Genomic DNA, 14,541 nt, shown 5'->3' on the forward strand with positions numbered 1-14,541 from the left:
GGCGGGGGGGGGCGGGGAGGCGGTGGGGAGCGACGGCGACTCCGCCGCCGTCTGTTGTGTGCTTGAGAGCTGGAAACGAAACCGGGCGAGGGCCGGGGCCGTTTCCCTTGGCTTCTGGAGGATTTAGGGCCGCTCTTTTCCGGCAGCCCCCGGCGGGAGGGGTCGGCCGGGCCGGCGCCGAGCAGTGACACGTGTGCCGCGGGCAGCCCCGGCCTCGGCGGGGCGGGGGGGAGCGGGGCAAACGGGGGCTGGGAAACTCCTCAGGTGCCCCTCGTTATCTGCTCACTGGAAAACACCGTCAGGTGGCTTTTTTTTTTTTTTTTTTTTTTAATGGTAACTCTTCAGATATGTTTTGCGCCTTAGAGGAAGCCCCCAAAGTCCGGTGTGCTTTATGCCTGGTTTTGGCCTACGGTCTGGCGTGGTTTAACTTAAAGGGCTGTAGCTGGACTTGAGCAGAACAGCTGTGTTCACACCTCGCATTTCGAAGACGCATTTATTGAGGCTGAGAGTTGAATTTGGTTTAGCAATGAGCCGGTTTGGAAGGATTTTAGAGCAGTTAGCGGGTGTCCGTACAAGTTGTGAGGTTTTTAAAACAGCTTCAGAGGAGCAATCGCTATTTAAATCCGTGTAAGTAATGGTAGAATTGTTGAAGAGCGTTGCTTAAAAATCTTTTTATATTAACGTGACCAGGTAAGACAGCCTCCCTTTCCCCGCCCCCAAGGTCTGAGTGACACAAGCGTTAGTAATGTTGATAATACTTTGAAACTGCAAGTGACTGAGCGAAGTATGGGAGCAGGAAAAGTATGGAGATGAGGAAACAGCTGAGATACTTGAAGAGCCGTCAAAGCTGAGTTTACTGTAGAGTTGACGCTGCTTCTATAAAAATGTTAGGTGGTTATGAAAAAAGCTTATGCAAATGTTACTTCATGAATGAATATGGCAGGTATTTCAGTGAAAGGTTCCCCGTGCTCATCCCTTTGGAGACCGGTATTTCAAACTTCCAGTCTCTCACGCAGAGGGAAACAGGTGTAGGGCAGGGGCAGGACGAAGTAAAATTACCAGGTTTAAGAAGAGCAGCTTTTCCTCTTGTATTCTTTCTGATGGTTTCTAGAGAAAAGTACCTTAAGAAGAACTTCTTGAGGTCTTGTATTTAGAATAGAAAAGCTTCAGGTGATGCTTCCCCCTTTTTTTCCTGTTTTTTCTTCCTTTTTTTTTTTTTTTTTTTGTAGGGAAGTGCAGCCTCTGCATTTTATATTCATCTGGTTTGTATTCTTAATCCTATATGACACAGAAGTTTCCACTGCAGATATCATACTAGGACTTAAAGCGAAAATATGCAGGGAACAGATGGTATTTTAAAAAACCAAATCCTGTTTTTTCTGCAGATGTCTCAGAAATGAGAGGAGCAGAATGCAGATGTGATATATAACAAATCAAGGGGAAGTGCCTGCTCTCTGAATTGTTGGGAAAAATACTTTACTTTGAGAATGTTTTGCAGGATTTAGTCACCTTGTCTCACAGAGGTGACTGCTTTGTACCTGGTGTTACTGAATCTTGAAATTCCTGTTTTAAATTAGGAAATTAATCATTACAGGAAAAAGAATCTTCACTAAAATGTAAAAAATATTTCAAGAGCTGTGGGATACTTTTAATACAGAAAAATATTGTGGTTGGATCTATGAATTTCTTCAGTAGTATGGCATGTCAGATGATGTAGTTCTTGTCTTTAATAAGTGAACAAAAGCTATTGGCTTAAGAGTTAAAGTTTTGGGTGTTTTTTAGATTATTATTTAATTTCGGCATTACAAGGCGTTTGAAGTTAGCTGTGTAGCTGCTGAATTGACTTAGCTCTGAAGTGTACTTCAGGGCGTGCTTTATTTGTTAGTCTGTATGAACAGATTGGAAAAGGGCTGACTGTGTTCAGTAGAGCTAAAACATAAAGCACCTCTTGAAGTGCTGCCTGCTCTTGCATGGATACAGCTTTTGCTTATGGCTTTGTAAAAACACAACCATGGGATGACTGTTGCTAAAACTTTATACAGGGAAAGGTCATAGTGTCCAAATCTTGCAGTTGGTGAGGTAGTGTGTATACTAGGAAGTTTGGGATTTTTAGGTTTTATGTTAATTTATTTGTAGAGGCAGGAGTGGTTTTGATTTTGTTCTGCTAACGCACTAGACATTTTACTGTCACTTTCACAGTGACCAGGATAAAATTGTGTGTGGCTTTTGTTTCAGTAAGAGTAATTGAAGTGCATGTTCTCTTTACTTGTCAGATTTGATGAAAAGCAGTGAAGTTGGCAGAAACGTGGTCCTGCTTAGAATACTTCATGAATGCCAGGATGTTGTTTAACTTGTGTTCTGTAAGTTAATATGTTCCTATGAAAATGTGCCAAACTTTAATGAGTTACTGTATGGTCAGAAGATAAATTTACATTTTGGGGAGTGGATTTAGGTAGAGATTGATAGTGGCTAAGTATCCACTGCCCCATACATGTATGTGCAAACACTGTGCAGACCTAAAAATTGTAGGTTAGATGAGGCCATTAGTATGACATTAAGTGGGAAGGGGAGTAATATTGGGTAAATTAATCATACATATTAGCGATCAGGCTGTATCGCTCCAAACTGGAATTTCTTGATTAAAGTGTACTTAACTATTTCAGTTGCTGCATTCTCTAGCTGGCCTCAGAAGTGTCAGAAAAAGAATTTTAACACTTTATGCTTCTTAGACCTTTCTGTAATTAAACAGGAAAAGACTTTGCAAAGCATTGATGTATGCAGTTCCATAAAACAACTAATCTGAAATAGTTGCACTTCCAAGGTCTGGCTTAACAAAAATCCTTTGAACTGGTGCATCCAGTCATAACTGAGATTTTCTGCAATAAATGATACTCGGAGAGGAATATTTTGCAGTGTATGACCTTGTGCCTCAGGGATTATTGTACACTAGAGGGTTCACCAGGAGATACTGAAGTTCTAGGATTTATAGTCATTCTATCAAAAATGCCAATGTATTTTTTCTTTTTTTTTTTTTCTCTCCTAGAATCTTATGATTACTTACAGTTCAGTGTTTTTTTAGAATTTAGAATTTAGAATTTAGAATCCTCTACCCTGGAAGGAGCATCATAGCTCTGTGATGTGATGTTGGTGGCTTTTAATAAGCAAAGGTGCACATGCATATAACGTGGTCCAAATGCATGTTTGGTTGCGTCCTTGGTTTTAGGAATACCCTTTTTCCAAGACAGGAAGAAATAAAGAATTTTAAATTCATTTCCCTTACAGTAATTTTATTTGCAGGTTCTGTTCTAGGTCAAGGTAGATACTAAGTGTCAGGGTGGTTAGTGGTATGGCCAGGAGTGACTGGCAGCAGGGCAGAGGTTTGGTGTGGCAGTGACTACTTGCTTGGATATCTGTGTGATCCTCATAAGTTGCAACATACAGAACGTGTGGCAATGATCATCACTCTCTTGGAATTTTGACATCTTAAGTTTGTGATGAACAATTAACTTGTAAATAAAGGATTGGGTCTGCCATGGAGGTACGTGGTATTATTCTGGGCATATAAATTATTGGTATTCACAAACTTGCTGGTGAATTTGTATGGTCAAGATTATAACAGGTCTCTAGCTTTTCAGCAGAAAGGAGTGTTTTACCATTGTGTTCCAACGCGTCATCCATCATCAAGGAGTTAATCAGAATTCACGTGAGGTGATCTGAAAAGACCTCTGATGCAAATCTTAAAAAAAGCTCACGAAGGGAACTCTCTTACCCTGAAAATGTTGATTGTGTTACGGTCTTGACTGTTGGTTTGGGAAAACTGTCTTTCCTCTACTTTGAACTCCAGTTAAAGTAGAGAAACAGGTTAAAGATGACTTTAATGTCTTCGGGTTGACTGGGCCTTATGGAATTTATCCTGCAGTATTTAGGGAACTGAGAACCTGTGGGGGTGGGAAAAATTCCAGAATAATGAAAAGTGTTGAGGGGTACTTCCCTTAAAGGGGAGAGTGTTCACATCAGGGAGTCTGTCCTGGGTCATGTACTGTTTGGTGTTTTCACTTTTCTACATCAAAATATTATTCTTATTAAACACACAGATATGATCTTGACAATTTCAAGAAATGGTCTGAAATCAATAGCATTGATTTCAGCCATTTTGGTGTAGATGGGTTCAAATTACTGTGGTTAGGAATATTACCTTATGCAGACAAGTAACAGCTGGCAGCGGGTCTAGGGGAGAGCATCTAGGGGTTGTAGTGGTTCCTAAATTACTGTGAATCAGCAGCATCACTGTCATGAAAATTCACTTGTCATACTGGAACATGTAAAAGAGCGTTGTAAATAAGGTAGTGAAGCAGTTTTTTCCATTCTGCTGAGGAGCGGTAGGTCCAGCTAAAAGTATTTTGTTCAGTTTGTGATATTATCATGCTTTGGGAAAGTTATGGCTGGGTAACAAGATCTGTAAAGAAGATAACAAAGTGTAAAAGAGAGAACCCTTGAGTGAGGATTGGAGAAAAAAAAAAATGGATTGTTTAATTCTGGTATGGTATTATACAGCTTGTGTTTCATCAGACATCAGCAGGTGATCTATAAAGCAGCTTAAAAAAGTTACCTGCAGGTATAACTGGGAGCAGGCTCTGACATCCTGTCACTGCCTGCAAGCTGTCATGCTTGGTAGGTGGGTCACGTCAGGTTTTTTTCATCATCAGTGCTTTGAACTTAAAAGCATGTAGCTTCAACGGTAAAATTGGAGTGTTTGCTGGGGGGGTGGTGTTTGTTTTTTAAAAACATGATTGTATTTGATCCCAGAATATGTTATTACATCCTTTTTCTGCTGCCAAACAGTACTGGGATGCAGGGTGGTCTATGGGAGTTCATCAACCCCCCTTAAAAAAAAAAACACCTGCCACCTGCTAAGGTTGCCTTTCAGTGAGGGAATACTGAAGTACTGGTCTGGAGAAAAGATGTCTTAAAAGATATCTGCGAAGAGAGGTTAGTCAGCTTGCCATACCCATCATGAATAAAACAGGTAGTTATGGGTTGAAATTGCAGCAGAATATATTTAGGTTAGGCATTAGGTGCGGGGACAGGCTTTCAAGCCGTAAGAATAACCAAAACAGATTGTAGAGATAGGCTGGAGAATGCTGGTATGCTAATCTCTTTTGATTTACAGCTCCCAAAAAAAATACTCCAGTGGAGGTATGAATAGCTGCATAATGAATTCCAGTATGTTGATAACAAACTCGTTCTTCTGATACTTTTTGAGACATCTTAGGATTAATTTTTGGAGCCCTTCAGCCTGAAGATCACCGTACAAATTGCTGGGGGGAGGCGTTGCTTAGTTTCTTTTCAAAGACATCTGATAGGAGAGGATAGAGCTAAAGTCTTTCAAATCTCAGGAGAAGGGGATGAACTATGCAACCTCTGAACGCTCCCCCTCCTCCTCACCCCCCCATGATGTTTTCCTAGTATTCCCTAGCTTATTGTAGGACACTAGGATAGAAGAAAGACATTGTTTAGTGTCATTGGCCTGCAAAATGTACCTGCAGAGTAGCAGCATAATAATTTTCTGCAAGATCTGAAGAAAAAGCTCAAACCAGCTGGACAACACCTTGTCCATAACTCCTTGCTTTATTTTATCTCTAAGAGTTTCACAGACTAGATCATAGAGAGAGCTCCAGCAAAACACTGTGAACATCCAGAAGGGATATATCTGCCAGCTGCAGCAAATCATCAGATCACAGGATTAGGGATCACTTGTTCCTCTTTTTTTTTTTTTTTTTTTCAGGCCAAGACCAAACAAGTGGAATATTTATTATTTATGCCGTTCATTTTGTATGTGTAGTGCTTGTTTTTTTTCTTTTTTTTTTTTTTTTTTTTTTCAGGCCAAGACCAAACAAGTGGAATATTTATTATTTATGCCGTTCATTTTGTATGTGTAGTGCTTGTTTTAAACTGAATTGTCTTCAGTAACTTCTCTGCATTGATGTTTGGTAACACTTTAATTAGAGAAAGTGCTGAAAACGTTAAGCTGGTGGGAATGAAAAACCTAGCAGACAATGTAAACTTGACAAACTGTAATGCAGGTGTTGTACACATGCTGAAAAGTGCTGAGTGAACATGTCTTTGTCGTGTCCTAGTCACAGACAAACAAATGTGGAGTTTGTACGTATTGCCCTGGTCTTGGAGGGAAAATGGTTTGGAAAGGATCCAAGTGGAGGGAGGGGCAGAGAGGGTAGGGTTAGTTGTCCCCCCCAGTCTTGGCCTGTTGTCTTGGGTGGGAAGTACCTATAACTGGAATGTACCGCCCTTCCCAGTTTGTAGTACTGGTCTTATAGGGCTGGAGTAATGGTATCGAGGGGAAGGATTACTGTAATTGTATAGAGGAATGGTCTCACTTCTGAATGTCATTCTCTTTATTATTTTGTTGACTCTCCGTTCTCTTCCCTCTTTGCAAGTGACACGCTTTCGACTCTCTTATCCTTCATCTGGAATGCAGATCTGTACTTCCCTGTATTTGATTTATAGTCTCTCTTCCCGTGACACAAATAGTTGATAAATAGTCTGCTTGCATTTGATGCTCTTTTCTAAAGGAAATATGTTTTTCTCAGCTCCAAACGGAATATATTTGAATGTAAATGTGCTATAGTAGTGATAGTAAACCTGATAAAATACTGGGTTATAAAATACCCTTAGTGGGAAACGCCCATCCCTTTTCTTTTTTTTTAAGGTACTGTAGAACTACTTACTTCACTTCTGCTTAGGTTGTCTACATCTCTGGAAGACAGGTAGGCAGGAGGTATGTAGTACGCAGCAGGGATAAGCCAGTAATTACATATTTGCAATTCTTTCCTTATGATGAGGAACATTATCCTGGTGTATGCTACCGAGCAGTAGAAGTGACTTTATTCATTGAGGCTTGGGGCAGACCATACAGATAGGCTCTTCGTTGCTGTTTCAGTCATTCTGTCATGAGGTTTTGGGGAGGATAGTGATACTTTTAAAGGCAGCCATGACAAGGTGTTGTGCTTTCTAAGGTTCAGGGCAGAACAGAGCCTTATCTTGACCTCTGATACTTTCAAAAGGTCTATAGACCAAAGTGCACTTCGAAACAGATGTTTGGTTTTGTTCCCTTTAAGAGCTAAAAAGACCTTTCAATTTGATTAAAATTAGTAGAATACCTTCTCCAGATTTAAAATACCTTATTTAATAAAATGCTAAAGCTGGTTGAAATTTCAGAACATTGTTCACATTTAAAGTCTAACACTATTTAAAATACATTTCTTTGTTTTGTGTCAGTAGTGTCAATAGATACACTTGTTTAATAGGGGTGTGTACAATCCCTGGAACCTTACTCTCTGCAGCAGGGCAGAGCAGTGAGCAGGTTTTAATATTTCAGGTAAATACCACAGTTCTCCGACATAAACAGTACTGGAGACTGTTAAGGGGACATAGGAGGGAAGTGGAATCTTGAGTAGCACAGGAGGGAGGCATAAGGGATGACAGTACAGCCAGTGGCTGTAGAGTATAAAACATCCAAGAGTGGCAGGCACAATATCTAGAAAGTTTATGCTGTCCCTGTTCTGTGCTTATAAGGAGTTGAGCCTTTTAGATTTGACGTATTTAAAACAGTCCTATCTGGGTACTCAGAGTAAACTCACCAAACCCCACTGGAACGGTTCAGTTACAACTTATCATACTTGCTGGCTGAGGTTCAGAGCCTTATCGTCTTATACAGGCTTCTGTACAGGTTCCCCAGATGCCCTCTTTTTCCAAAATGTGCTTTGGGCTTTTGTATTAAATACAGCTTGCTTCCAAAGCCAAGCTTGCTTGCTTTGGGGGCTGTGGGTCTCCTCAGTGTACCTGGTACTGTTGACCCAGTAATGATTTGGTGGCCTTGATGGCAGAAACGTGGATCAGCTGGGGCTGGAATGGCAGGCAGCAATCAATCAATAGCATTGCTAAAGGTGATGGTTTTGTTGATGGTGTTTTCTTACTTGGTAGAGAATCTTTTCTACATCACAGTGATAGAAGTCACATTTCTCTGTGATTTGGTTATGTTACTCTTGTATGCCCTTGTGTCTCTAATTGCTGTTAAGAAAGAAAAAAGTCCTCTCCTTACCCAGACCTTGCTGCATTCTGGATGTCAGACTGTTAAGGCTTTCTGAGGTATGTGGTTGGGTGGGTACATAAATTTGTTCCAGAAGTTTTGAAGGAGGTAGGATTCGGGTCAGTGTGACCTTAGAGAAGTGGAAAGTAAGCAGGTAAATGGACAGGTTGTTTGTGAAGCAAACTGCATGGGGCTCCAGTGGGAGCACTGTCAATAGGGAAAAGCCTTTTAGGGTATACGTGTGTCTGTATGGACCTTTCTTAACCTATTTTGAGTTCATTTAAATTAGTCATCTGGTTTGTAAAAGTGGTCAGATACATAACAGTTAATGATTTTTTCCCCCCACCCCCAGCCTGTTACTCTGGAAAAACTTTTGTATGGACAAGCTTCTGGCATGTTTTCATCTTGGAATATATAGATTTGCAGTGTTGTTTCTAGAACACAAAACAGTTCTGATGATTCTGCAAGATAGATTCATTTGCTTTAAACTTGAAAAACAAGGTATTAATCTTTCAGTAATAGCTGGTTTTCACAAGAACTTTTAATATCTGTCTGTATCTGGGAAGATTTTGGTTTGGTACATGATTAACATTTTAATCCATCATTTAGTGTTTTAACGGGCTCATGTTTTCATGATTCCATAAAATCCTGCATGAGTGATGGTTTGCCTTTTTTAGATGCTGGATTTTTCAGCAGCCAGATACTGTGGAAAACATAGTTTAAATTGTATTTTTAGTTAACAGAACTGCCCTTTATATTCAAGTAACCATTTTGGGGGACTGGTTAGTTGATATAGTGGAAAGAAACAAGTAATGATGGCGGATGTGTATTGTAGCTATGCTGGTGCATAATACCTCAGGTGTGCGAACGCTACCAGTTGTACGTGCCATTCTGGAACATCTACATTTGTCCTCTCAAAAGGTAGCTGTGTTTCCATAGTGTGAAGAGACTGAAGGTGTGTCTAGACAATTGTATTAATGGAAGCTGAAAGCAAAATAGAAGTAAGTTTGTTTTGTAGGTATTTTATGTAGGTGAACGTGCTGTTAACTGCAAATAAACTATCTCAGCTTGTGCAGAGGTAGCTCACCAGTTGTTATAACAGCTATTGAACTAGTAATACTGAACTTGTGCCTTTTGTAGTAAGGCCTAATAATGCATGTGAGGTTGGAGCAAGGTTTGTAATTACATCATTTCAAAAGAGCTGTGCACCCAAATATGATTATCTCATTCAATAAAATGTCTCTAATAATAGCAAGACCAAGCCACGTTCTGTTTTTTTTTTTTGGAAAACAGAGTAATGAAATTTCACGTGTGGCTTTTTGATACCCTTAAGGAAATCTGTACCGTGCTTGTGACTCCTCCTACACTGGGCTCCAGGCTGTGACTTGCTATTTCTGTGCATGTTTTGAATGAATAGAAAGTTGTTAGAAAGATATAACGTTTTAGTGGATGCACGTGCTAGTCATTCCTTATCATAAACTAACATACACCTGTTAAATGACACTCTGCTCTGAAGAGTAGCTAAGTGGAAAGGTCTGTTGTGTAAGTTTAGGCGTATCTGCTTGATTAAATAACTTTATAAGAGCTGTGCAGAAAGAAAACTGATGAGGGAAGTAAATTCTGTTCTGCCTTATGCATCCATTAAATCGTTCGCTAATTTTTCTGAATGCTTTTGCAACCCAGCTGACATCGGGTCTTTAGGAATATTACTGAAATCCCAAATGGAATTGGCCATTTAGAAAAACAAATCTTTACTTTTTTAAGTAAACATGTTCTATTTAGAGAAATGCATAGAAATGCAGTGAAGTGAGCTGAAATTGTGGCAGAGATTGACAGGTGTTGTCCCGGTGACCTTTTACAGCTGCTATTAGCTGGATTGATAAATGTATAACGAAGGGTAAAAGTTTACTTTAATCCTGGTTTTCTGCTAGAGGCTCCAAGTCCTTTTGATTTGCTGTTGCAGGAGACGAGAATTAATGTAATTAATAGGATTCTAGGTAGACAGAAGAGGGGAAAGGACCTGAGGAGGTTTGCAGGGAATGTTGAAGCAGAAAAAGCATCCAGTAAAACCTGTCTGCTTCAGAAATGTGCACTGCAGTACGTAGTGTGAGCAAAAGTTAGAAGCCCTGGTTCCAGGTATTCCCAGAGAGGTTGTGTGCTAGAACAGCACGGTGTGGCAGGCCATCTTTTATCTCAGGACAGATTTCTCTTCCCATTGGGCTGTTACAGTTTTCTAGGCCAAGGTAGGAGGTGGAAGAGGAAGCAATAGGAAAAATGCACTGCTGCTCAGGCTAATCTATGTATTTTCTTAGGAGTTTTGAAATATCCTGATCCATTCCCAATTGCATATCACAGCTCATGGGCCTTGATTATCTTTAGCTTGTCTCTGTAGTCTTATATTCTGGTCAGTATAGGTTTTGGTATATTGGATATCTCCTTGGTTCCTACTGCCAGGTATGTATGGAAAGCTCAGTTTGAGAGTCAAAGTTTTAGAAATTCTCTCTGGTTTAGGGATTAACTCTGGTCAAGGCTACATTAGGAGTAGAAATTAAAGTTAACAGTAGGATTAAAACAACTGTGTAACTAATTCAACTGTAACACAGCAAGAACACTTTATTAATGATACATTAGAGGATGAGGGGTTTTGTCCTGGACTATGTATGTCCCTTACTGTAGTCTGTGCCTCTTTAAATTGAATATGCTTCTACATTTCTTCCATTTTCATGTCAAACTTTTAAAATTTGTTTAGACAAATACACAATGAAATCTGATAATATGTAAAAGCATCTGACAACTTTCACCTGTTTATTTGACTCCGTGACAAATATCACTTCTTCCACTTGCACGTTAAACAAACTGGTGAAGGATATGTAGATATGAAACTTAAGCACTTAGGAAAGGAAAAAACTACCTTTGTAATAACAAAAACTTATGAAAAGAAGTTACTATGAAATAACAGTTAAAACATTTTTAATGCAACATGGAAAAATTTATAATTAAAATTATTTTTTTAAGTTTAATTTGAATTCTTTAAAAAGTGGAACCCAAGTGCTAGACACAGTTTAATGGTTTATTTACTTATATTATTTGCCAAAGACTTCTTCATTTTAATCAGTGAATTAATATTTTGGGCTAGTTGACAGACAAGCTTTTTTCCTCACCAAAGGTAATTAATAAAGATTTCATTGTTCTGAAAGGTCCCTTCACCTTTATAGAACATCTCATTTAGTGATATTATTATTATTATTATTTGCTCTTTTTCTGATTTTTATTCCCAGAAATAATTCAAACTTGAACTCATTTAGAAGGAGAGAGATATAATTAATTAAATGTACATTGATGAGCGTTTTTGTTTGCTTTTTTCCTGGAATTGGGAGTGGCTAGTGGGGATGATCTTTGTCCTTGCTGTTTTCCATAGTGAAGCAGAGACCAGTTCAACTGAACTGTAAATGCAATATGGGAAGAATTGGGAACTTTGCCTTCAGGGGAGTGTGTGTTTGTTCCACACACATGCTCCTGTGCATGACCATAGAAAAGAGACCCCCACCTACACTTTGAGGGATATCTTTGCTCTATTCATTATTGAGTAGGTGGCAAAGGCCGTTTCAGTTCTATGTAGTAATAAATATTTTAAAAAGAAACAATGTTAGATATTAGGAAGAAAGGTTTAAAAATGCACAATTTTGCCACTGTATGCATTAGTCATGCTCCCAAATCTTGAATGCTCTATGCAGTTTTGATGACTTCGTGTCTAAAAGATACAGTAAAGGCTAGTAAGGATGATGAGAGGTGTTGAGAAAGCTTCCACAAATAGTCTGACTTAGTTTGGAAGAGGGATGACTTGATGAGTACATATATCATGCATAAAATCATGAGTATCATTAAAAACTGAATAGAATGTGGTCAGGCACTTTGGTAGCACAAGAAAACAGCCATTTAAATGGAGGCTGACATTTTATAGCCACAAATCGACTTTTACACAAAGCACAAGTAAACTGTGCCCCCTCTCACTTGGGAGGCAAAAATATATAAATGTGTCTAAAAGCAAAAAAAAAAATCAACAGATTTACGTAGAAGCACTGACTGGTAATAAACTGTATTACAGACTCTGGCTTAAAAGTCTGAGAAAGTATCCTGGGAGCTCAGATGTTATTTGCTCTTGTTCTTGAAGGTTTTTTTCATAAGAATTTATTGTAGGTTGCTGCCAGAGAAGGTAATTGAGAGGCTTTGGGTCTTGCCTGTTATGATTTTGTGATATTACTGTTGTCAGCAGTATGGTAGGTTATGGAAGTGGTCTTAGATTGAAGGTATAATGTTGGACAGAGTGTGTGTGAGAGGGGGCTGTAAAACCTGGCATGTGAGCTGATCCTGGAGACCGAAGGGTATAGGTAGTAGTAAAATTTACATTTCATCTAACAGCAAGTTTTTTGCTTTAGCAAAAAAATACTGCATTTTGATGTCACATTCTTTGTTCTTTTTGTGAAACTACCTGTGCAAGAAGGTGATGACTGAAGAGCAGTATATGTGCCTATTTCAATACAGAGCCAGCTGCCTTCAGTACTGGGCTCATGCTAGGAAACACAACTTTGGAAGGGCTTAAGGTACAACTTTGACTTTACTGTCTGAAGTGTGCCTTCTGTACGTTACCTGAAGAGAACTGGGTGAAGATTAATTTAAGCCTCTTGCTTTAATTCACTGCAACCTCAGTGCAGAGCCTTCCAGTAACTGTGACACCCCCAAGTGAGATTGTTTCAGCATAAAGGTTACAGAAGAACCAAAATACTTGATAGAAGGTTTGAGATGATGTGGGAGTCAATCCTTTAACAGATGTAACGTTTTTTGATCAGCAGTACCTAATTTATGCTGACTGTGCAAGCAGAATGCCATGTCTGGGAGTTGCACTAACCTGTCTATGTGCACATTAGGTACTGCTCCGTGGTGACCTGCCCTGCTCACTGATACTAACAGTGATACCAAAATCGCCAGTTAGGAGGCCTGAATCTTCTGCGAATTGGTGGTTGGAATTTTGCAAAGAGTTTCAACTTGGTTTTGATTGTGCTGAAATACTAATAGGTGTTGGTATGCTTTCCTTTTCCATTTCCTTTTCCAAAGTTACTGGGAACCTTTTTTGCAAAGTGGAACCTGGATATTGTACTTCTGTGGTGTTTTTATTTTTGTTGTATACTCAGACCTAGTTCCTACTTTAAAACTGTAATTCTGTGGTGTGCATTTATTTAGATAACCTTAAATCCAGAGAACAGTTCTGTGTGGGCTTTTTGCCCTGTTTAGGTCTATTTTTCACATCTCTCTGAATTGTTCTCAAGGTTCATTAAATCAACTTCTTAAATTACATTACTTGCTTCTGTCAATAGTTTGACGTGGCTTAATTGCTATACAGTTTGTTCTGAAAAGCATATTTATTCAGAAGGTAATGAAACTTGTTTAAATTTATTCAACTGCATTGACTTTGTCCCTTTTCTATCTTCTACTTTACTACTCAAATGTTTGGTAGCAGCCTCAGAAGGTGACATCTAAAGGAGGTCTGTACCTGTGCTGAGTTCAGTGTGATGGAAAGACTGTTCTGTCTGCAGCAGATGTTCCAGCATGTCCCTAAACACACTGAAAAATTACCCTTTAATACAAAACCAGGTCTTGATAGGTTAGCACTTTTGTGGTGTGTGACGCTTACTGGCTTGTGGTATGGGGTGGGATGCTCAGAAAGTTCCCAGGTCAGTATCATGTATGGCCATGTCTACTCTGGTTTTGCCTCATCTTGGCTGGTAGTTTGTAGGGGTTCTGAGGCTGCTTGTTGTTATTCTACCTGCAGAAAGGTGATCATGGCTCACAACTTAGGTTTCCCTCTTCCCAAACTCCCCTACACAACTGTTATGGTTTGAGGAACCCACAACAATTTGTTGTTTGGACAATCATTCTATCACCCAGTGACCCCCTCCCCACTCAGCAAGGGAAATCAGGAAAAACAAGGAAAACTGAGGACTGAAATATAAATAGATTTAATAGAATATGACTAGATGATTAACATTAATAAGCATAAACATTAACTGAAGGACCAATATTGATACTGATACCAATATAAAATGTACAGGGATTATACTCAGCCCATTCTATCAGCAGGAACAACAGTGTCAGCAAATGTTGGACACTGTGAGCACTTCAGATTTGGGAGGAAGGGAAGGGCTCAGGGGTCCAGCACCAGCGTAAGGAGTTCACAGGGTGGCAGCCATCATAGAAAAGAGAAAACATCTCTGCAGGCTTTCTATTTTATATCGGATGTGACATTCATGATATGAAATAACCCAGTTTGAGTCAAGTGCCTGGGTCACTCTCCTCCTCATCCCTGCACCTGGCTAACTTGAAAACACTGAGACCTTGAAACCCACATACCATAGTTGGCTATAAAGTAAATATTTTCA

The 14,541-nt window shown here is 39.4% G+C and overlaps 1 protein-coding gene across 2 annotated transcripts in view; it reads left to right on the top strand.

The window, feature by feature from the left end:
* GPBP1L1 (GC-rich promoter binding protein 1-like 1) overlaps positions 1-14,541 on the top strand; it is a 34,256-nt gene that overhangs the window by 714 nt on the left and 19,001 nt on the right. Inside the window, exon 1 of one of the 2 annotated variants that reach the window (XM_014939351.1) lies at positions 2,274-2,360. The exons of the other annotated variant lie outside the window; for it this stretch is intronic. The gene's annotated coding sequence lies outside the window, so the exon portion shown is untranslated. Of the gene's footprint in view, positions 1-2,273; positions 2,361-14,541 lie in introns of those variants that run through there. 2 annotated transcript variants of the gene reach the window in all.

Source organism: Calidris pugnax, unplaced genomic scaffold, assembly GCF_001431845.1.
Source record: "Calidris pugnax isolate Ruff unplaced genomic scaffold, ASM143184v1 scaffold18, whole genome shotgun sequence".
NCBI lineage: Eukaryota > Metazoa > Chordata > Aves > Charadriiformes > Scolopacidae > Calidris > Calidris pugnax.